Source organism: Neodiprion pinetum, chromosome 3 (assembly GCF_021155775.2).
Source record: "Neodiprion pinetum isolate iyNeoPine1 chromosome 3, iyNeoPine1.2, whole genome shotgun sequence".
Lineage (NCBI taxonomy): Eukaryota > Metazoa > Arthropoda > Insecta > Hymenoptera > Diprionidae > Neodiprion > Neodiprion pinetum.
In genome coordinates, this window is record NC_060234.1 from 25654834 (window position 1) to 25680584 (window position 25751).

The 25751-nt window shown below is 42.4% G+C and overlaps 1 long non-coding RNA gene across 3 annotated transcripts in view; it reads left to right on the forward strand.

The window, feature by feature from the left end:
* LOC124214200 (uncharacterized) overlaps positions 1–25751 on the forward strand; it is a 60826-nt gene that overhangs the window by 31155 nt on the left and 3920 nt on the right. The gene's annotated exons all lie outside the window — the stretch shown is intronic.

The window sequence follows — 25751 nt, forward strand, 5'->3', positions numbered from 1 at the left end:
AATTAGCTCACACATTTTACCGAATATTTTGATCCCCCACCTGACGACCGTTTTGTTGTCATTTTTATCGCTGTACGGTTCCGGTTGTTGCTGTGTCGCAATACCGCGCACCTGATATTTGCTTCTTTTCATTTATCTTCAATTTTTCTTCCCTTCCTGTGTTTTTCTTTTTTTTTTCACCCTTTTCTTTTTACTTCAACAATTCCCAAGCGGAAAACGATTTCATCTTTTTCGCGCCATCGTGAAACTCATAAATCATACGTTGTAAGGGCCGACACACCGCTACTCGCACCTTGGTATGGGTGCCGCGTATATCGGCAGTTTGTTGGCTTGGGTGAACTCTTCGGGCTTCGGAGTGTAGCAGGTATAAGCCGGCGTATAAGACGGAAACCGGAGACCTTGTTTGCGTCCACGTCGAAGACGAAGACGTTCCTGTCTCATAAAGCGATTAGGTTTCATTTTCACTCGGCGATCCGCCCTCTTTGCTCCCCACCACCGTTTCAACTACGTTCACCTGATTCCTAGTCAATCTCGCGGACGATAGACAAGAGATCGATTCCTGCACTCGTTTCGCCCTCACTGCGATAAATCCGTCGGAATAAAAATGGCGAACGAACCCCGTTTATTGCAACCAGAGATTGCGCTCCCTTGGCGCCTCTGTGGGATAGCGGGAAGGGGAAAAAGAGAATGGTTAGAAAAGAGAGGAGAAAAAATAAAACGGAGAAAGTAGAGAGGCGCTCAATTGCCATCGGTTTCCTCCGCTTCTCCCTACATCGGCGGAGCCTCATACTTACGCAGCCTGGCAAATAATTTAATCAATTAATCATCCTCGACTTTGATAATGCAGTCCTCATGAAATATGAACAGCGGACTCGGGCGCTTATCCGGAACCCATAGCTTACTTAGGTAATTCTCCACCACCCGCAGGGTGGTGTGAGTGCTAAGGCATGGTGCAGGGATTGGCTGTAAGTAGGTATAGGTATAGTCCTGGATGTGGTGTTGGGTCGTGGATGGCAGCTCGGAGAGTTGCGAAGATGAGGGGTGGAGGGTTGAAATCTCAGAGCTTGTGAGATATGCGGAAGCCGTGGAAAGGCGGGCCGAAACTTCGGGGCAAGGACGAGAAGCGGGGTCACGTGGAGCTCGGAATTTCAGGCATGCTAAGTGCCTCCTTGATTTACTCAATCACTTCGGCTCACTCGGCGCCGCGCGAACCGCTCCCGTTTCACCCCCGTTTCACCCCCGTTTCACCTCCACGTGTGTCTTGCGTGATGATTGCCGCGGCGGCGCTCTTCGCATGGGGCGACTGGAAGAAGCTGAAGCGGTTCGAGAGGAGATGACGAAACGAGGGTGTAAATATCACCGCGTTCGTTTGCGCTTGGTGAAATTTTTGGCAAAAAGAGGCGATAACTCAAACGGAGAGTAATTCAATGCCGGATTACCGCAGGCCGGAGGGAATTCTGCCATTACGGGAACGTAACTCGACAGTAGTCGGTTGCCATTGTACTCCTCTCGGAATTATTGAATCACCCGGATTACCACCCGCGGAATAAGTCCGCGTCCGTTGGCACGAACCCTGCCACCGCTGCTCTTGAGTGCCCCCCGTGTATCAATTATCAGACAAAATCACCGTCGTTCTCAACGTGAATTACGAGTCTGCGATTCAATGGGCTTGGCTCTCTGTGGTACGCGCAATACATACTCAAGTCGACTCGTAAATACGGGAAGAACACTCGTCGTGAGAATCTGTTCGGTAGTTGAGTAGAAGGTGGATTTGGTAAAGTCCTAAACGGAAAAAAAGAAACAGTAACAAGTACAGGGGCTACACATTTTGCATTGGAGTCGAGCAGTTGCACAGTGATATTCACTAAAATATAATGCTCAAAATACAGTGTGCTCGAAGTAAATTGTTACAGTTTCTACACTGTTCTCTTTGGACTAATGCCACTCCGCTGTATCTTGTATCGAAACACACCGTCCAAACATTGGTTTATTCAGGAAACATTGATTTATTTACAATAGTAAACTGTAAATAAACCACTGTAGCTGTTAGAACCACAGTGTACACAGTTTATGTGACAGACTGTGAAAAAAGAGTGAAATTATCATTCACACTGTAAATTTGAATTAATTTCTCTGTAGTCAATGCAGTGTATACTGTAACCCCTGCCGTGTCGGTACAGGGAAAAAATCAACGATCTCGCGTAACATTTACAGTTTAAATTTTATACTGGGAAAACTGAACTATTTATTATAGCAAACTGTAAATAAGCCAGTATAACTGTCAAAATCTCAGTGTGTACAGGAAAATTTGTCATTTTTCTACGAAGAGATTTACATTACTCTGTTTTACTGTAAAATAAAATGTGTCCCCCTTTTTTTTCAGGGATTTGCACTGTGATTTTCGCTGTTTCTTTTTTTCCGTGTACTCCGTATTTTTTTGGAACATTTGAAATTTATTGCCCGCGAAATATGAGAGGGTGATAATTACAGGGATATTTGATGAGGAATCGGTCGCAATTTGAAATGGCTTGTGATATGGAAAAGATATTTTAGAACTGTCTGGTGTCAGTCAGTACAGGCATATATTTTATGCTCATCGTCTACCCAAATATTACAAATTGCTCAAGTTTCATTCTATGATCGAAAGACGATTCCGTCCAAGAATTCATAACTTGGGATATTCTATGCATCTTGACACTCGGTGTTGTAGAGCTGTTTAGAAAATATGGAAAAGTGACAAATGCCAACTGATTTGATGAGTTTGGATAAACGGGGGAATTTATTAAAACTTACATTATCTTTCAGTTGATTGAAAATTTCCTCGCTCTTACTGTATTATTTATTTCACTCTATTAGGTCAAGTAAGCGTATGACTTTATTGAAATATGGACTCATTATAATCGTCTCTCATATTTTATTAATGTCAGTATATTCGTTTGAAGTCCTTAGTCATTGAGTTCTCGCAGAACCGAATGAGCATCGAAAAGAAAATCTAGTTCAACTGTCGTGAAAGACAATTAATTTCCAATTCAATGAATTTCCGCAATAATAAACTGCTTTTGTGTAGACTTTGACAACACCAGTCAACACAATTTTAATGTTTCAGTAATGCATATTTTTGGGGATTTTTTTTTTTTTTACCTCAAAAGCAAAGAAAATTGTTACGATTCTTCAAAAACTCTATTCTTGTGACCAGAAGAGCAATATTGTAAGGTTTCAATAAAAAATAACTTATATTGCTAACTAAATTAAATTCGTGATTAACGATTTAAAAGCCGTGAGGTACCATTTACATGACAATACGAGCATTTTTTTTAAATTTTGTACCATTGCAACGGATCTACTTTTACAAATTTTGGAATTCTGACCTTAGATTCGTTACAGGTGACCCAAAACACGTACGGCTACTTATTTCTACAGAAATTTGAATATTTTCAGCTTTTTATACACCATATTGGATTTTGCAAATCAGATTTTAGATTCGTGATCAGTGAGCCAAAAAATCGTGCAGTACCAATTTTCATTCGAATCCCTTCATCCATTCTGAGGATATCGTAATTTCCATTTTGTTGTTGCGCATTTTGTTATTTAAATAATTCAAAAAGTACCGAACCGATCGAAGTCAAAATCTAATGAGTTCTAAATTTTGATAAGCAGCGTCTATTGAAACGGAAATCATTCAAATCCGTTATTTCGTTCGCGAGATATCGTCGCACAAAAAAATTGATCACGTACGTACGTATGTACATACATGTGACACATAAATGCACACACATAGACATTCATCTGGAAATAATTGGGAGGCATTCTCTGAGCTTCAAAATGTAGAGATCTAGCGAGAACTCAACTTTTACAATAACTTCCTTTTTTTCTTTGAAAACAGAAAAACGGAAATTTAAAAATTATTTAGGCAGCACCTAAGTCTCGAAGTAGTTCGCGAAAATAAAATAGGTGGGTGAAAATCGTGCAGATATACAGCATCCCCCCTGATTCTGCAGCACACTTGATGCAGGTGCAGTAATTTATGTTAAAAGTTTCGACCCTGTCGGCTTCCGCGAAAGTCCGTCGTGCGCGTCCGTGTCCGCAGCAAGCCGAGGAATACCTACAAGCCGTCGGTACTCACCGCCCGACCACAGCGCGGGTTCTACCACTTGTCGAGGGGTCTGGTGATTGGTGGAGGTTCCAAGAGCCGTCGGAGCCTGCCGCGAGCTCTCAGAGAAGCGGCGCGGTCCGCCGGCGAGCTCTGTTAGGTGTGTTTCGTAATTGTCTGACCGCAGCGGAGAGTCGCTACTTGGCTGACCGGCACTCGAATGCACCACTGCGACAGGCGCATCGTCGGATCCGCGTGCTCAACTATCGGGAAGCTCAAACTCAAGGTGGCGACGGGCGGGAATCCGATGGAGAAAGTTCACAGCGCACAAGGGCCCATGAGCCAAATTTAAGAGTAGGGTAGATTTTAGGATTTGAGATTTTAAACTCGCTAGTTTTTTTGTTTTGCTTTTGACACAAAATGGAAATCACGTAGAATTGGGATGCGGTAATCGTTTTTCGTTTTATTGAACCTTTTTCAAGCAGTAGTACAACGATATCTTGAACCCACCAATTTATTTTCAGTCTTTATTTAGTTGTTCAGATTGAGTCACTTTTCAATTACAAATATTCAAACCTACTTAAAGTTCTACCTTTTTGAAAATTTCTGAAAACTCTTCTAAATTAAATTTCTACTCCCATCATTTTCAAATTGGTCCTGTGACGGACGATTTTTTTCTTTTTAGATTTGTTTAAAGTACTCTGACGTTTTTTTTTTTTCTATTGACAAGATCGATGTGTAACTTGTGGAAAATGTTTGACAAAATTCTAACAGATTTAACACTCTTTCAAACACGTGGAGGAAAGGTATGTCGGAAAGTTAATTGGAAATTGATCAGAAAGGAGAATAAATTTATTGCCAATCTACTAATATCCGATAAAGAAAATCGTTGAAGAATTAATCTTAGTTTCTACGACATTTTGTATGTGTTCTTTTCAGTGTAAGATACTTTGGTCTTTTCGTGAAATTTGCAAAACCTTGAATAAAAATGTTTTGACTTCTGAAAAATGTTCAGTGCATCAAAAAAATCGGAAGAAATTTGTTTCATCATAGGATCGATCTTAAAATAATCGAGACAGAGAATGAAATTTTTTAGAATTCTCCGACAATTTTTAAAGAAGTAGAATTATAAGATTTGATTCCAGTATATTTGTAATTCAAAAGTGATTCCATAAAAAAAAATGCCAATATTATCAAATTGCGAGTTTTAAAGATGCTACTCATATTACTTAAAAAAGTGTCAACAAAATTAAAAACGGTGAGAGTTGAAATTTGTATATTTCGCTTGAAATGCTTCATATATCTATAGAACAGAAACTAGAAGAACAGTCGCATATAAATTATGATGCTTTAGGTTCAACCGTGATTATACAATATTTTCAATGTAGTAATTGCACATAATTTCCACTTTCCTTTATCGCCTGAAAAATATTTAATAAGTTACCGATCAAGTTCCGCAAATTTAATGCCGCGTTTATTCAAGCTGATACCATGCCCCTTCTTCTATCCGACTGTTCGACTCATTCACCCCGGTATCCAGTACGTGTGGATTTTTCGGGTATAAGAACCAGCTCGACTGGCACAAGTTTGACTGTCCCACGTCACGGGAATGAACGGACCGGTTAGGCCAATTATTGCCCTCGATGGGGAAGGGATTTTAAAGTATGCAACTCGGCAGCTCGGTAACTGTCGATAGCTGGGTTTAAATTCTAACTCGATACCCGGGAAAACTGGAATTTAATTAAAGAAATTAGACGAAAGCGCGTGACTGGTGAACCCTTGGCTAGAGTTAACGATGCTGCAGCGGCTCCTCCTTTCACCAAATTTCATTAGTTGATTAATTCATTCCCCATGATAACTCTGCCTGCACCTTTATCGATCGAGCAAAGTATAATGTGCGCAATTTCAGTCGCCCCGCGACGCGATGAAACGGAAAAATCACGGTAGTCACGGCCACGGGTTTCTTCATTTCTCTCACCTTTTTTACACGGATACTAAACTACACGAACACGCGATAAAGTATATCCGTTAGACGTTGAGGATCCTGGTACGAGCTAGTCACAATCAGAGTGATCTGAAAAACAAATGTAAGTATCCAAAAAGACAAAATCCCCCTTCTCATGGCGGAAACTTGCTACGAAGAAGAATATGAAGATGGGAAATGAAAGGTCGGACCGAGAAATAAAATAACGACTCGTACCCAGGCCACTCTCCAACCTTCGGGAATGCTCTCTTATTTCCTCTCGAAGTCCTAGTCTATGCCCGGTGCGACGGTAGTGGTGCTGGTCACACGGACGCTGCGTGTAGACAAGGATGGTGAAAAAGTCCGTCCTCGGTGTTCCAATAAAAAGAATACGAGACCTCGTGGAGAGCCGAACCAAGATTAACCGTAGCGAATGGTACGCTGCGGGAGAACCGTAACTTTCGATGATTTTATTTCCGCCTCTATCTCGAGTGCCCCGCAGTAACGACGGGGGAGGAAATCGTAGCGACAGAGGTCGAACCTGGGCTGCCCTGCGGAGTCTCGAAATCTCACAGCCTGCCGGTGGAATTCATTCCTGTTTGCCGAAGGAATACCGCGCAGATAAATACGAATCGGGACGATGCTCGACGCCGCGTGGCACTCTGGGTAACGTTTGCTCACCGGGATACCCGCGGACCTCAGCCCCCGCATAAGGTGCGGTGAGGGACAGGAGAAAGAGTAACGAATAAGGGGGAAAGATAAGGACGGATCGTCGAGTGGAGAGCGTCGTGCATTAGGGATTTCGAGAGCTCGGATGGGGGGTGGATGGGGTGGATGGGGTGGACGGGGGAAACCGAGGGCTAAGACAATTGCCAGGCGAGCGGTACAAACCACTTACCGGTTTTAAGTAGCAGTTGGTTCGCCAAAGGAAGAGAGAACCCGGCAGAAGCGATGGCAAAGCCACCGCCGGCCGATGTAACGGTATACGTATACAGCGGTAATAGCGAGAGCAGCAATACCGCCAGAAGCGGAACAACCCTTCCGTGAATAATAGCTCCTTGTATATTTCTCACTCGTTAGAAACCCTGCGAAGCTAATGTCGAAAAAAACAACAAAAAAAATAAAAAACCACCACTTTGCTTCGTGCCCGCGGGTTAATTGCCGGTGAAACCATCCGCTCGGTGAAAGATTCATGCAAATTCACGAATTGATGCGTGCGTACAGAACTCCGGAAAAAGTAAGCATCGATTCACCGCGGTGAGAGATAAACCAAGTTAAAGGTAACGGTACGGTCCTATTCTAATTTGTACACAAGTTTCTTTTAATTCAGCTGAAAGCTTCTGAAAATAAACGGAGTCGTGGGATAGGGGATGGTATATGTATAGATACAGGCCTGAAAATTAATGACTTTCCTCCGGAGGTAACCACTTGCGCATTCTATCTCGGTTTCACTGTTGCGGCAAACAGTCGGTGAAATTTCGAGGTTGGCTATACTGTACTTTTAGCGTAGGTAAAGCCAGTAATGCCTTGACCTACGCATGTTTCACGTACGTGTTCCAATTTTGAGGAAAGGTCAAACCAGGCACAGTTTTCTCGAGAATCACTGTATTCTCAACGGAGTTGTGGAAAAATAATTGTTACATACACGGTGATCATTTCGCAGAACTTTGTCCCCGCGATGAGAAGATACTTGTAGTCTTCGAGATTCGAAGTATGTTGTTTATAACGTTGTAAAATAAAGTTCGGAGAACATCGACCGAGCCAAAAACACTTGAAGTACTATTTCGGGGCAGGATGAAATCGAGGTGTATCCCTTACCCGCCCTCAGAGTTTGTATAACGAGCTATCTCGTAACCGATTTTATTTGTAGTTTGAGAAGCTCTTTCCCCGGGTGGGCACTCATCCGCGAAGCAATTCGCGCCCGATACCTGAAAAACATTGCCGGTAGGTTACCCGGCCACATTTCAGGTCGTCGGATGAGCCCTGGTGCAGGGCGAAGTTAGGAGCGAAAACGAGGTGCGCCTGCCGTCCGCAGGACGAAGGGAGGGAGGGTGGGATTTAGTAGCGCAGTATCCTAGACAAGGCAGTGATTCGCTAGTAAACCCCCTTCTAGCAACAAACAGAGATACATTGCCTGCGTAAGTGCTCCTGGGCTTCGTATACACTGCGTCACACTGCGTCAGTCTTCCGGATACTGCAGGAGTATAACTGCGATGTCACGAGGTCACCAGCCAGCCAGCCAGCCTGCATATCTAGCCATAAGCTATATATCAGCTCAAGTTTCGCATCGATGCAAAACTTTGCGGTCTTACTTGTCATCGGTTTCTCTCTGGCCATTCGTAATTATTATTCATTCTTCCTGCAACGGAGTCTCGTTTCAGAACCATGTGGGAGCGTCGCTGTTCAGGTCATGTTCGCAACCTTTTGGTCGAAACGTCGAAAGGGGTGATCGATAAACCATGACAAATTTATGGCATTCACCTGCTGATAAATCGACAGTCGTCTTTCGCTAACGAGGTAAGTACCTGCTCGAGTTGTAATTCGCCGATTTTCTTTATTCTGTGATATGTTGTGGTACGTCAAAAGACATTAGACTCATATTTTTTTTTTTTATGCGCCAATTTGGTTGACTGAGGAATAAGAACTAGCACCAAGGTTTATCTGAAAAAGTGAATTTTTTATTATTTCACGATAATGACGAAAGTTTTTCCGATGAAACTAATTGGACATTATTCACTAGTGATAGACGACAATACGTGCACTGTTTTTAGTCCCGTGGGTTACATCCGTCGTTTTTAGGGATCAACTTTGGAAGTAATTTTTACCCGTTAAACGGTTTAATCAGCAGGTAAACTATAAGCGTGTGATGTTTTACTACGATATACCACCGAATGAAGAAATCTGTGAGGTACGTTTTGGGTACTTTCTTTGTAAGTTTTCTCGACGCTTTTTTTACGTGGAAATGGCTGCAGGGTAACATTTGAAATGGTTTCATTGCAACAAAGCAAAGTCCCATTTCGCATTTCATGACTCATTTCAAATACCTACTAATTTTGTATTTTTCATTTGGAATACTAGAATTGAGAAAAGTAAGCAACATTTATAGAAGCATATTCTATTTTATATGTATTCGTAAGAACATTTAATCCCGCAGCTCCGCACAGCCAGTGGATGAAGAAAAATTATTACAAACACAAAACACCAGTGATTCGATTAATTAACATGCAACGCAACGACGTCGCCGTTATGCTCGTGATTATGCAGATAAGACGGTATCTTAACGGCGCTACTAATTTCTCCCGGCTCCCCGCGCGTGACTTAACGATAATAATATTGTTAAAAATCTGGTACACAACAAGCGGAGGCATTCCTCACCGCTAATTTCGTCGCGTGATTGTCGTCGCGAGTTTAAGAGTGAGCTGTGAAGGCCGGAGAACCCCTGTGGAGAAAAGAGCCAGACCTGATTAAGTTGAACCGTTTACGTCCACGTCGCGGTAACTTCTCGACGATACAAAGGACACAAAGAAACGCACACGGGACAATCCGCAGCCCCGCCACATCAGGCGTCAAAAGATGGAAAACTCTTTCACGTGGCTGTACATTGTCCAAACTTTTAATCCGGAACGCGATGTATTTACGCCCGTTTTTGACTAGAGGGAAAAACTTCCCTCTCCTATCGTTCCAGGTTCTACAACTTATATACATATATATTAGGCTGAACCAAAAAAACTAACCTATCCTATGACTTTTGTCTTTTTGTTATTGAATTTTTTGCGTGTTATTTAAATGAGAAATTTCAAATGGCCAGCGACTCCTTTTAAAATTGAGCTAAAACTTTTTCCAAACGGGAAAATTTTTGTCTCCGTAAATAGATCCTTTTACGACCATAGATTCTGTAGGTTAGTTTTTTTGGTTCACCCTAATATATGTAATATATGTAATCGATCGCGGGGTGAAAATACAGCGGCAAATTGCAGCTACTCGGTCGGAGTGTGCGATACACTTTCTCATAGCCGGTATGGATAGCTATGATCTCTCAAGTGTCGGGATGTGGTCGTTGCGTCGAGCTCCTCCACCACCCTGCGCGTATCGCTTAGCTCCTGAGGAATTTACTGTCAGGGTGAGCCGTCGAGGACCCTCCGCTTTACGAGTGTCTTTTTTTCAGTCTCTTCGGCTCCTCTCGACGGGGCGAATATCGCACCCCCGCTCTTCTACGTGCAAGTGCCTATACCACCCTTATTATACTCTCCATCACTTTCTTTTCAGGGTGCAGGACAGGCCGCCGTACGACACGCGTTTTCCTTTCGTACAGATGACCTTCGATATTTCCGCGTCGTCGGACAGGGCGAGTGGAAAACTTTCCCTTCCCCCCCACATTCGCGAAACGGAGCTCTGCGAGCTCGGGTCGGAAGTTTGTTTGCCGTCTCACAACAGCGGCCCCCGTGCCTTTGTTTACCCCGCAGAATCGCTTTATTTACGCGGTACGCCGATTAAAACTCCCTTAATAAAGCAGGCCTGAGCCGCGCCGGAAAATACCCTCAAGACAAAGAACCCCTAATTACAAACCTAAGACGAGAGAGAACTCGGCACAGGCCCGCATACGCCGATTGTACGAGCGTGCGGTTCGTGATATGTACACCACGATGTCGAAATTCACTCAGCAGTAGGCAATGTCCAAAATAACCACGCGCCCCGGGTGAAACATCCTGAGCTACGTTTACGGGGGGCGAGAAAGACGGAAGATCTCGGCAAGTGCGGGACATAGTTGCGAATCGAGTTTAACCACCTCCCACGTTCTGGGATGCAGACTGTCTCGGTTAATAGTTGGGTAATTCGATGCGGGGAAGTTCGCCACGTGGAAGGTCGAACAATGCTCTTGACTCACGCCCGCTAAAAGCCACTGGCTGCACCCAGGACACGTAAGGAAGACAAGTTACTTGACTATGTGTCTCACTCACGGATTATGCTGCAATTTTTGCAAATTTTTAAGTGAAAGTTAAGACTAATCGAGGGAACATTCAAGCAGAATATAATAAAATGATATGGACTTTTGAAAAATAGCCTCCGCGTTGCATTCAACGCCACTTTTCTTAGCAGCGTGTGAACAGTAACGGAAAAAGCAATCGCGGCGAATCAAAAATTGGTTTCTACGCCTAGTGTCAATTGTGGTATCATAACGTTATTACTGACTTTTTTAAAGCATGGTGAACTGCGATAATTTCGAGATCCAATGTCACGTTTGCTGGAGTGGTATCTTCGTGCGGTTTACGTGAAGATTCATTTTTCGGACACAACGCTTCTTCTAATTATTCTGACCGTGAATCTCTTTTCGCGGAAGAATGATGAAGACGCAATTTTACAAAATAAACTTTTCCGAGCCGCTCGACCTTTTTGCCCATCTATGTGAATTGTTGCAGTGGATTAAGCGGGCGTACATAAAAGTCAGGAGAGCAAACTATTTCCGCGTATAAAAAGCCTAGGATAGGCACGACAGGAATCTGCATCCCCTCTCCTCCCTACCCACCCTTCATTTTCCTTCTGGTTTTATACCCCCTTCCGCTCACCCACCGCCACCGCCACCACTTGGCTCTCCTCGACTTGCTTGGTATTCGAAACGATTTTATTTCAAAGTCACACTTTGAAGAAGGCTATGAATAAATACATGTCTAACGTGGCTAAGAGACGCTCTCTGAGGTATGGCTAATCCGGCGGTAGCAGCGGCAAAAACAGAAACGTCATTTATAGCAGCGCTCAGCGTCGTCGGGGGTGGTAAACGCCGGACAGTCTCATCAAGTATTTTTGGGTACAGGTCGCCCAGGCGTGATTCACTCCTGACCCCGCGCCATTGATCCTGTCAAAAAAGTGCCGTTGGTTCCGGTGATCACAGAAAGCTCTTTGAGCTCCACGATCTTCCGCTGCAACCCAAAAAACCGGGCCGATTGCAGACCGGTGTGTACAATATTACACATACGTCGCTTCGTTAAGCCCTGAGCGTTTCGCACCGTCATGCGTCGGGGTGGGTCTGGGTCTCGACACTGGCTGTGCAAAAGTGGATGGCGCGATGCTGAAAATACTGCAAGAAAAGCTCAAAGCTCGCAGCAGCAAGCGGCCGAACAACACGAGGTTTCACTTGTACTCAGAGAAATTCACACTCGTGCCTCGTGCTAAGTAAGGTTAACTAACCTACCCCTAACCCAACCCTGCAAACCGACTCACGCCTAGCGAGAGAAATGGACCAATTATATGCTGCATATAAATCTTAGCCGGGCTGCGGGGGGCTTCGGCTAACGTATGAGCCGGGCCATTGTGCGCCTGGCAAATTTCGTCAGACAATGGAAGGGTTGATTTGTATTCATGAATTTATACTGCATTAACACTCTTCGTTTGGATTTAATAAATTTATCGCCTTACTCCAGTGGTGAAAAAAATTTATTACCTCGAAACTTACCAAGGATATATGTGTACATACGCCGCTGGTATTTACCACCTAATTCGTGACATTAACTCTCGTTAACGCGAACCTTTACGTCCTGAACTTCAGGAAATACTCCTAGCGTGACTGGGGAAATTGTCTTGTTCGTTTTTTTTCTTTTTTTCTTGTATAACTCAGAAACAGAAGATGTGTGAATAGTTACCCTCTGTTCTACCTGAAATGATTTACCTTGAGTGGGTACTTAAGTATGTGCGAATAGACAGCTGATAAAGTGGGTGAATTTTGAGAATCTGTACCTCGGGAAGCTATTATTCAATTTTTATTTAAAATTCTCCGCCAACTGTTCGTAAATTACATACTCCTTCAAATTGAGACGATATCGGTAAACGAACAGATCTGAATAAAGCTGCAACTATGCGACTTTACTACAGAAAAATTATATTCTGTACAGTGATAAGCTTTAAGTGGTGTAAGGCTTGAGTACAGCGTACATGCGTGAGATCAAACGTTGACACGCATTACGGGGGTAAATCGTATGCCGTTGACTTCAATCGCTTCTTGCTCGGTTGAAATACGTGCGAGTATTTGCATCGCATCCTTCGGCACAAGCGTCTAAATTGGCGCTAATTGATAATTACTATTTTGGAATGCCTGAATTCTCGGTGGCAAGCCGAGAGCCGGTAACTATATATTCTGGGAATAGTTTAGACCAGATACGATGCGGGGAACGTTCTGGTCCGCCGGAGCAAGTTTCGAACTTATTAGAAGAGACTATCTCCCGATTGCTGCCAGCTCGTTAATGCAACGTGTCACGGTCATGTAAGCAGTTACCGCTCGGGTAATTAGACCCCTTCTTGTACGGTTCACGGTTCGTGATTTACGGTCCGCGTTGGCCGATTCTCCACCTACTACCAAAGCCCGGGAAATTTGAAAGGCGAATAAGCTGAGGACGGGCCGACCAAGTGTCCGCTTGAAACGCGAATAACGAAATATTTTCACGGAGGCTCACCACCGCTGACGGAGGTGTAAATAAATGAAAAATAAATATTGGCCGTCAGTTGGTTCGGCACGCCTCTTTCCCGTCCACCCCTATCGGGCTCCGTGGGCTGTAAATAACATCGAACTGTCAGAGTCGAATTCGAACCTATATCAGCCCCGAGTCACCGCCATTTGAAACCGACCTGATAACACGGCTGCTCAGTTCGTTATACAGGTTTATATCATTTACTAACATTTTTCAGGCGTCTTCCGACGGCCCTTGTTTTGTTTCACATCCACGCTGCCGCGCGATTGCGGCTTGCGTTTCCGGCCTATAAATACGGATGTTTTATGTGGTACAGTCGCGTCGACTTTCCACCCAATCGAGTATTTTCTTTTTGCTCTTCTTTTTTTCACACAATTTTCGAACACGGGGAAATTTTTTTTATCCCTGTTATTCGGTTCTCATTATTTTCTTTCGAAGGACACGCATTTAAACGTCTGTGTATATATACTTATATTTAAACATACGGGTGAGTCAGAAGAAATCGAAAATGATCATTACGAAATATTTACCCAATGCTAAATTAAGGCTACTTTCAAAAAAGCGTTCTTTGATTGCTTGGTGAAAACATTTGAAACCGAATTATTGCAGTATGGAGCCAGTTTTCATTGACATATTTTCTTATTGTTCCTTATTTGCAAGTCACTTGTCCTGACGGGTATTACCGACACCCGTATAACTCGAGTTCCATTTAACAATACCGATTTGTCAAACCTTCGGAGAAACTAATCAGAACTTAACCTATAACTAACTTACGCGGTGTTAAAACGTCCGAGCAGGAGCGAGAGCGAAGCGTCTTGTATAGGTGTAGAGCCTCGACGTATTGGTACGGAAAATGTAATTTTCAACTCATAACTGCATGATAAAATGCGCGGAAATTACTGAGTTTTCTAGAAAATCCCGAGGTAAAAAAGGCTTTTAAAAATTTTATATTGAGGAGAACGAAAACCGGGTGTGCTTTTGATCATTAACAAAAATTAGGAAACTATAATATGTCGTGGAAAATTCTTGCTAAATTTTTTTCCCAACATTCCCAACCTCAGGTGAAAACGGTACGTTTTCTGAAGGGAATAGGTTTCGGTAAAGTCAAATTGGACTAACGGTACTACTTTTAATCTTGCAAAAACCAACTGGTCCATTAGTTGATTATGGAAAATATGGTTCTTGGTTTTACACAGCAAACGACAACCGAAAATATATTCAAGCCGGTAGAATTTATAGTATTGGAGAAAGAAAAAAACAATTTTTCCATTCTGTAACACCCAATTTCAGTTACATACTGTTCCTCTTTACGGAAAGCAGAAACAACGGCCTTCCGCATACATCAGCCATACATGTAAACGTACCCACTGCATATTCTACGCAGCAGCGCAGACCAACCGATGAACCTTCGGTTGTTCTTTTTCCTAATTCATCCCAGCGGAGTTCGTAGTTCCGTCGGCGTAGTTTAGCCTTCCTCGGCTTATACCCTGGCGTCCTTTTTTCCCTCCATGCCCATACGTACAACATCGACAGAACCCTGTTTCATCTCTCCCCGTCTCGTCTCGTTTCGTTCCGTTCGCTTCCTCACAATGGTATTTTCTGGAAATGACCGCACCGTGCAATAAATTGATCATTGTCCAAGGAGCTTTTTCCACCTTGCACAAGGGGTGAGCGGGAATCGATCCTCTTTCAATTATCGGAAAGAACAGTATTCGTTAACGAGATGTCAGTGGAGGTGTCAGTAACTTAGCTGTTCATATACCGGCAGGTTAATATCCCGCGTTCATTTTTCTTCCTCTCTTTTGTCGTTCTGACGGAAATAAGCCGGGAAAAACTTGCACAGAATTCCAATCGAGCTGTTGTTTAGTACCGCGGATTCAATTGATCGTCACATTGTTCCACGTATAAGCACTCACGCTTGATTATACGCTGAAGAAATATTAATATCGATCTTGACGAGTTTATAGATTCAACAAATTATACTGCCTAGTAACGACGAACAACTTTGCTATGCACTTTAGAATTTGGACAATGTTGGACAAAACGTGATTCTTTTTTTACAGTGCACACATATATAATTCTATTGGAAAAGTTAGAATCCAGGAATCGTTTTGCTAAAAAAAAAAAAGATTTTACTTTCACTTGAAAAGTTCGGAAAGTCAAACTTTTAATCATCTATTCAAACGCTGTTGTTGTTGCCTTTACTCTTCGTGCCTATTTTCTCTGTTTTATACTGATTGTGAAACACCCGAAGCTCATCAGGCCTCTTGATATTAATTTACGCTACTCTTCATTTTATTTTGTCATTCGGAATATCACTGGAACGATGTTCCCGGAAACATTCCACTTTCTTTCCCATTCATTTCATTTATCGACTTACAATTGGCTAGTCAAAGTTACCGTCAAAGTGAAAGACTGAGTAGATATAAACGTATACAAATAACGATTGCAGAAGCATTATCATGGTTCCAGAATAACAGATTCGGCTTGACGACCCGTAGAAGCATTGAATAAATAGGATGTTGATCAATAAACAGCGATGCAGTCGAAAACCGACATGGAGAAAATGCATACAAACTTCGTAGATATCCGTAGGAAGAGAAAACTTATACAGGTTAGTTAGAATAGGAACAATCATCATATCATATCATACATCATACATCATACATAGTATTAAAGTTCGAAACCGAAGTTTGGGTGTTCGGATATTCAGAAAGTGACGTCACCTAAATTTTTTTTCTCTGACGTCATCGATCTGTAGTAATCGTCGACGACGAAAATCAGCTAGCCGAATTCCTCAGTCTGGAAACAATCGCGCAGTAGAGCGGACGGATGAGAATCGCGCTCCGCAAATTTTGAGTGACGGTTTCTCTACCTCCTGGATCCTGCGCTCCGGGTCCGCTTCCTCGTGTACCTGGAGTTCCAGGACAAGCGCTCCGTAGTTTCAACTGTCCAGGTTCTTGACCACATGACTTTTGACCTTCCGGACTAACTTTCAAGTTTACAAGCTTGATTATTCAAACCGTCATGTTTTGTACTATCAAACCAATATGCATGCTTCAGATAACATTTTGAATCGGAAAAAGAAACCGAACGACCAGGATCAACAAATTGCAATTGGTGAGTGGTTGGCATAGTATACATAGGAATACTCGTACATGACATCAACGTCGGTCAATCAGAGCTAAAATTGCTGTGCGTAGTGTTTCAAATCTGTTAGCACTTAGCTGATTGTACTGTGGTATTTTTTGACGAAATTTATTGTTATAAAATCACAATACGTTATACTTACATGCATGTGTAAACGTGATTTGTAGCATTGTATAGAAAAAATCTTACGGGCAGATTCGGTTTGCCACACATCCACAAAGACAGTGTTCATTCTGTGAAGCAAATAGCAGGATTTTTTGGGGAGTAATCGTGCCTCAGTCTCCCCATCAACTATTTCATCTTGAAAAACACTGACAACGAGTAAGCGAGCGCACGAGCACAAAAACCAGTTACACTAGGCATCCGACCCCGAGCGAGCCTTAGCGAGCGAGTGTTTTAAAACTAGTAAAGTAAGAAAGAGTGAGAAAATCGCTAATATAAAACAATTCAAGCCAGTAGGATTAGCAAGTATTGCACAGATAACAGCGAAAGCAAGAGCTGTAGCAGCTCGTGATGAAAAAATAGCTCATGAACAGAGAGATGTTAAATTTTTTTATTGAATAAAAACAGAATAAGAGTAAAACAAAGAGATAGAATAATGTACAGGAGAATAATTTATACAGAGATAGGGGCAAGTCACCGTGCGAATATAAACAGGTGTGTGAAACCTCGAAAGCTCTAAAAGCTGAATAAACCAAATACAACAACGTCGAGATGTTTCTGAATGAAATTATCACGGCCAACCAATACTCGAGAATAAAGAAGTACGTTCCACCACGAGCGCCCAGCCGCTAAATCGAGACGTTACAATACACTTTGACTTTACGTTCTATTGTACTTTAGCCGGGAGTTTGGTTACCGAAAGTCTTCCACAGAAGTTGGACAAGGTATACATACTATAAATACTTATTCCTGTCAAGCAGCTAGGGGCTATTGTGCTTTTCACCTTACCTACCGAAGTTTTGTCTTCTCCTCCATTCAGTGGCTGCCTAAAACTCCTCGAGCACCACGAGCGGAACTCAAACCCTTGGTACTTGGTCAACTGTTCGCCTAGAAGCCAGGCGCACCTGCGTCTACTTTTGTATTGTAATTTGTAGGTTTGAGAAGAATTATACCGCCCACTATCAATAACGCATGCCTGTCGCGAGAGCGAGCCAAATTTCCTGATTTATTTCCGAGTGTGCTCGCGGTGAACCGTGAATGAGTAAAATTAACCGTCTCGTACAACAGAATTTAGTGTTAATGACCCTTGACACTTGCACCCTGGGATTTACCTTGGCCAATATAACTCACCGCGAACGTACTCGGCTCAATAATAAATAAATTGATACGAGATAAATCCGTATTCCAGCATCTGATGGTATAGGTACAATGTTGGATTCAGGAGTCTAACCGAGTTGGCCAAACGTGCTAATTAATTCAACTATATTTACAGTATCTACACCATTTCTGTAGCTTTACAGTAAATGAATCCCACTGACGCGATCAGTAGTTAAATATATATATATAGAATAAAATTCCGTTTCTTTATTGTTTATTTTATTTAATTTTTTTTATGAAAAAAACTTCTAACCAATGTTCTAAATTATACCGTGCGTCGTATATTTTGTTCTGCATTTGTTTAACCCGTACGTTTCAAGTTGCATGACGCTGGCGGAAACCTTTTCCATTTTCGAGGCAGTGAATGGAAACCAAAGTCCGACCGAGGAGTTTTCGTCGAACAATGTATAATGATGATTAGAAATAAAAAAAAAAACGAATTACGGTTACAATTTAATAATTTTGGAACCATTTTCTTAAGCAAGTTAAGGAAGTACAAGAATAAAAGGGTGTAGTAGGCAATCAGTTTTAAGAGTGAGGTAAAGAGTGCAGTGATGTATGTTCTTTATCGTTTGAAGGTGAAAAAAAAACACAAGGGTAAAAAGTTTGTTACACGAAGTTCTCTTTATCTTGGCCCAAATTTTCCGAATTCTCTCGTACTCCGATCATTATTTCTTTTCGTGTACTTCAATTACATTCGAAATAATTTAAACTTTAATCTCCAGAGTCCGGAGGTATAAGACGGGGTAGAATAAAATGAAATCCAGGGGGGATTTGTAGTATTTCACTCTAAAATCAATAGCACAAAATACTACCCTACCGTCAACGACATTTATTAATATTTACATCAAGTTGTCGGTGTTTCGTTTCTCCTTTTCCCGGGTAACCTGGCATGCCGGTTGCGTTTTCCATACTTCGTGCGGTATAAAATTCCAGTCGACGAAATGAATTTTTCCTTGTCACGCGAGCAATCAGGGCAAGGTATTCGAGATATAGGATATGGAAATGAAGAAGTCAAGGTTGATCGGTGATTGCTCCTGCAGATATATCGCTTCGCCCGTACGCGCATTAAAGGTATACATACACACGTACATGCATGCACACATACGACAGCCGTAGGAGTCGACGATCGGCGCTGGCAGCGATAGCCGCGAAATTGAGTAAAATAAAATTCGGGCCCACGGGACGACGGTAAGAATGTATGTGATCTCGACCTGCGGGCTTCCACCGCTCGGCTCCCAGAGAATGGAGATAAAATAAAAGGAGAGGAATAAAAATCAGAAAAATGGTCACAGAAGAGTTAGGGAGAGTCCGATGGTCGAGAGTCCCTCCTCTACGTCCCCTCGCATTCTCCGGCTCGCGGTCAAGCGAACGAACACGGCGGTCCGGTTGTCTGAGTTGGGAAAATATACGACGCCGTTGGCAAAATGTGGAAGCATCGGCTTGGTCTTCATTCCACACCTACACCTACGCCGTGCTCCACCTTGGAGACCGACCAGGTCGGCGGTACCAAGTCGCCGGAATGAGTAAATAGCGTAAGTCATACCCTCACAGCGTCGTTCAATGGTAACATCGGGTCAGTCGATCTTCTTTGTCCGGAATAATACGTGCCTGACCGCCGGGGGCTTCCGCCATTTCGGTATCTCCATATGTACCCGTGTACACTGGCCCGCAGTGATTCTATACCGGCTAATTTTTCGGAAGAGTTGGCTACGTTGGCAATGCAAAATCAGCCCGCATCACCGTTGAATTTTATACTAGTGGGTTAGATTCAACGGTCATGGTTTACGTTACGTTTACAAAGATCAGGAAGTAAGAGAGAAGGAGATTAAAGTCAAGCCTGCTTGCCAGGAAAAATTGCGCCTATTTTTGGCGCAGATTTGGTAGTACCGATTTCCTCCAATAGCTGCGTTCCTGTTTTTCGTTCGTTCGAAATATGTTAACCAGGCAGCTGTCGACACCTGGTCAGCACTTAATAATCATAATATTTGAACGACCAAAGAACACAGACGGAATGAGTGGTAAAAATCTTCACTACTAAGTCTGTGCTGAAGTTTGGCCTAACTTTCTATTCCGGAGTTTCGTCTCCGGATAAGCAAGTTTTCTCTTACTTCCTGACACAGATTGAGACTGTTTTGCGGCCGGCCGGCGTTGGGGCTGCGGGCTGATTCAGAATTGCCAACGTAACCGACTTGGCCAAAAAATAAAGCGTCCCAGAATTACTACAGACAAGTGTACACGCCTATATGTAGAAGCCTCGTCAGGATCGCTAGAAAAACCGAAAGACCTTTGCGGTGGAATTTTTTTCTATGAAGGGACGATGCATGCCACAAAAATACGTTTTCTCAGCGGGTAAACAACCTTTGAAGCTTTGAAATATACGCTATTTTGCAATGTTAATTTGGGAAGCGATAAATGAAGGTAGAAAGATTTTTTCTTTCAGTCTTATTTATTATTTTGTTGCCGTTGATTCTAACAAAAAGAACCATCACAGACACTGACGTTATAGCAGTAAACTTTAAGCTGTACTTTGCGGTACGCTTGAATCCATCATTACTCGAAGGCCAAGATTCCGAAACCAATGACCGAAGGGTTTTACAAATCAAAGGATAATATCTTCAATGTGATCGAGCAAAATTTGTAAGTAACAAAAATCAGACAAGTCATGCCTATAAAAGTGCAATTTTGCCATTCTTTCACATAAAATGTTGAAAACTTTGGCTTGACAACAAAAATCACAAATCAGCTCAAACACGTGGTAAATAATAGTTTTGTGTACCATTCCTTCAATTTTGATGAAAATTTGTCAGTCAGTTACCAAATGTCGTGGACGCAGTCTCGAAAAATGTAGCTTGTTGGAAATCGTATTTAGTCTAACGAGTCAAGTCTCGCGAGTCGTGCGTTGAACCTTCACATTTTATCTTACTTTACTTATCGAAAGTACTATCAGCGAAAATCCGCACGCCTTTACACTTTTCGTTGCTATTTCATCAATTTTAAGAATTTCTGAACGACCGACCTCTCGAAGCATATGGTAAGGATGCAATATTCCCAAAATCAAATTTTTACAAATTTTGAAATTTTGTTGTGTCTACCCCCTTAAACGGATGCCATATTGGAAAACATTTTTGAATATCAGAAATTCCTCGCGTTATGAGACGTCCTTCCATCGATATTGACGCGGTCCTAACGTTTATTTTATACCTCGTAGCTACGAAGATTTTCTGAAATTTCGTTATTCAATTATCTATGCGATTAGAATTTCATGCATAATCGAAGTGTCAACAAGTATTTGCACTCCCGATGTAAAAGTTTAGAGACTTTATTGACGCAACGCAAAGTTACTGTTAGTATACGCTAAGAAAAATTGGATACGGTATAGTTACTAGAAAATCATAGTAAAATGGGTATCGTTACAATAACAATTTAAATATTCTCAGAATTATACATGAAAATGTGGTACGTGCAAGTAACTATTTAGTATAATTACAATTATCAATGCTGAATTTTCTGGATATTGTTAAATTAAATCTGTTTGCTTAGCTTACTATATTTTGTTGGTTAAATCAGATCTCACAAAAGCAAATTGTAACAATGGTTAAAAAAAAAATGTTACGCGGTAACCGTGATCAAACAAAAATAGTGATCAGATGACGCTAAAAGCTCAACGCTCCCGTGACGAACAGGTTTGGAACTGAAGTCTGACCCATGGCGAATATGGTCTCGAAATCACTTCGGGTTATCTAGACCCAATATCTATTTCACATTTTAGTACGCCGCTGTCTGTTCAGTTCCAGATCAATGGTGAATAAATTTTTCCTGTCATGCGTTCGTTTTATATCCCCTCGCCAAATGACGTTGAGTATAATTCCTGCACGCTTTTCGAAGTGCTAGTGATCCAATGAATACATGATGAACTTTCGTAAAGTTTTTAATATGCCAATTGACACCACGAGAGGATAATGTAAACTTGTCAACCTGAACCTGCTGTACTTTGGCCGTCGATACTTGACAAAGATCACAACCAAGTGACCCAGAGACTGAGATATTGGATTTCATGCCGATCACGTCAGATCAGAATTGTCGCGTGAGAAAAATATTAAAACGCCGGTGTATAGATAAAACGAAGATGTGAGCGAACCGGTGAATAACGGCGATCGTGAGTCGGATCATTTTCATTCAAAGTCAAACTGTGGAGTTGTGGGTGGAAATTTTTCAGTCAAAGAGTTGACTCCAAAATCCGTGAACAAAATAAAAATACCGTGTAGTTAACATTTCTGCGCACGTATGTATCGGCACGTTTCCGTTCAATTTTATTCACTTCTTTCCCTTTAGTGTGTCCCACCGTTTCTCGTCGTTTTTCTCTCCCTAACTAAGTCAAAGTCAATAGGTTCGTAAAAAGATGTTAAGTGGGGCAATAAAATCTGATGGAATCGCAATTGAAAATACCGGCGGGGGAGATAAAAGCCAGAATTCCGAGACACCGTATACGGAGAACCGGCTCCACACATTCATTCTCTCTGCAGAATGATCCCTGCGGCAGGTTGTTCAGCTCTTTCAAAGTTTTCTCCGGCAAATTCCGAGCGTGACAGATCTGAAGAACCCGAATCTCCGTTATCCTCGACTGAGTTGTGTTAGATTAGATTCTCGTTATCGTAATTCGCGGGCACTAAACTGTAAGATTTTACTACTCGAGAGCCTTTTTCGGTGTCCGAGTAAACAATGAGGAGAAGGTTCCGTCCTGCGTCGATTTACTCGAACTAGCGAAAAGTTGCAGCGAGTATCGACTCTGTTTGTACAACATTAATAGACGGATGAAAGACAAAATGTGTCAGTAAAAACAGAACTCTTGTTTGGCCGCGGGTCCTTGAAAGCTCTCTCAAACCCTTTTCAACGGAACCTTTTCCTCCGAGCTCTTGTCGGTCACCCCTTCAAGCCAAAGACATTCGGCAATCTCACTCCCATTCTGCCGCCTGGCGAAAGGGGCGACATGAGACCATTGCGGGCTCAGCATTGTGACTTGAATAGCAATTCCGCCTCGAGTAGTTTGCAGGACGCCTTCCGCATGGTTCCGTATCGCGAATGTATTGCGTTCTTCGGTTATCCGATATTTGAGACGTTGATTACCGAGCTGCGAGGAAACGAGGAGAAACACACTCCCGGTGACTGTTATTCAAGTTTAGATATCGGAATACGTCTTGCCGTTTAAGCCACGAGTCGAAAGTTTTCGATTAATTTTTTCGTGCGGAACAATGATTGAAAATCTCAGCGTTCAATTAACTTCCGGAATAACGTTGACGACGTTTTTAATTAACCTTTGGATTGCTCGGGGGATAATATTTAAGACGAAATTAAGGCGATAAAAAATGTGTTTTTGCGAGCTCCTCGTCTCTCCAAATCCGCCACCCTAATGTCCTAATGTCCGGTTGGGCCCTCCCCATTAATACATGTTGTCATACCGTCGCGCCATCCATTCATCACTGCTAAGTCTATATTTGACGCACAAAAACTCCGACGTGTCGGGTAACCCGGCCCCGGGTGGCATCGCACGCTGCTTAAATTCAAGGGAAAAACATTTTTCAAATGGTAAATATTATGGTGGTCAGCGCAGGGTGGAATGTCCCGTATGAAATATGTAAATAGGTTTAATTCGGCGGGGGTGAAGCCGACACTTCCACCCCGATTCGGGGTTGTGAACGCCTGTCAGACGAACTCGATCTGAAAAATTAAAAATAAAACGTTTGATCGATCGCATGTTTGTTTGGCGAGATGCCACCCTCGTCACCGAACCACCACTTTATTGATCGCCCCATCCATGTATACCACAAACAGACCTCGACCCGACGGTGACACATCGACTTGTGTATCATTCTCGAAGTTTAACTTACGTATCTACATAGGTATAGATATGATTTCGATTCAACCTAGCCCGATTTGTTAAAAGCCAACCATTATGCCCGTTTCGCTTCGCTATGCATTTACAATTGAGTTTTGCATGTACCTACTAGATGAATCCTCTGGAGCAGAAGTGAAAGGGTATTTATCAAACCTTGTACTCGATGTAAGAATTATGTGTCTTTGATAAAATTTGATGAGTTGCTGATGTAAATTTGTGAATTGTTGAATTTTGAGTCGCGTTTTGAATTAACTGGCAGGAAGTAACTTGTTTTAATAGTTCGTGACGGTCTGTAACTAATTGTTTCAGCAGGCATGATCGGCGTATTTGTAATGGGACCAGTATAAATTAAATATTTTTTCGCAATATCAATTTTCCACGCAAACGAAGAAAACTTAACGATATGAATAGTGATTTAGATTTTCCGGGATTATTTTAATTTTAGAACTACAATCATTCAATAAAATGCTTGTAACTATATTCATTGGTTATCAATTAACATCGACCTGCAATTAAACATCTCAGACTAACAATGTTCTAATTTTTGCTGTGAAAAATGATTGGACTAAACGTACAGTGAGTATTTGCTCTACTTTTTTAAGTAAACCCTTACGGGTCGTTCGCGAAGAAGTTTTAATGGCCGGAATTCAATTGAGGATAAGTTATACGTTCCAATTTGAAATAACTTATTTGCAAAACTTGGTTCTAGGATTCTGTTAATCTGCACTTACAGTTCGTATCCTTTTACTTGTCTCTGCACATTCGTAGATTGGCACCCCTCCCATTCTGTAAAAAAAATCATTGATTCGAGTGCCTTCGACATGTTTACACGGGCACTATTTTGCCTGTAAACACTTCATACATTTATAACAGTATGAAATTCAGTACAGTCGAAAACGACTGAGCGGAAGTACGCGGTATACAGAGGATGCTGACCCGCCACAGTCTGCGTCACGGAATAATTCAAGTAGCTCGAGTATAGCTTGCAAAGCTGTACTCTAGACTCAGACAAAGCCTAACGAAGCTTCTATTCAGCAACAGTAGGTACTGCAAGCCCAACTTCACTTCCATTATGCTTACTCACAACTCGGAATGTGCCTCAACGTTGAGGATGAATTGCAATGTGGGGCAGGGGGCGTCGCTTATAACGGCTACCCCCTTTTATCCCCGGTTTCCCCCTATTCCTGTCAAACAATTCGACAGTTTTTCAGGCCACAGCATTTCGGCTCACTGGCCGCAAGACCCGAGGGAGTATTCGAGCCGTGTGCGGGAAGGTATTTACCGCCCACGCTGTTAAATAGGTGCAAAAACCTGTGCAGGGTCGCTTGTTTCTCCTTTTTCATTTTACACGTGAAATGTGTATGTAACTCCGAAACTTTTTCTCACTTTTATAGTCGAACGGGTACAATATCCGTAGCGAGCATTCTTTGGAGGCGTTACATCGTTTAAAGGAGGCATCGCACCAATGTGTTCAACATCACCTGTATTCCTCGTTATGATATCTAGTTGTAAGTGTACCGGGTAAGTCTACCCAAACGAAAGAAAGGCGCAAAAGAGGCTCTACGCAAAGAGAAGAATATCGAGGCACATCCCTGAGAGGCTTCCATTCTCGGAGAGGTACCAAGACTCCAGATGACGGCTTTTTATTCACGAATTATATTTCGTCGCGCGAGCAGTTGAGAGTCGAGACCCAAGAAATCGCACCCCACGAAAATAAATACTGAAATAACAACGTCGAACCGTGTATAAACATCTCCGTGAATCGTGTACGTATATATCCGATTCAATAACAAAACCAAACGTTTTTCGTTTTCCCTGTACCGATTGTATTTGCCTGGTACCTTTGGCGCTGTGTTAACAATACCTTGTGCTCTG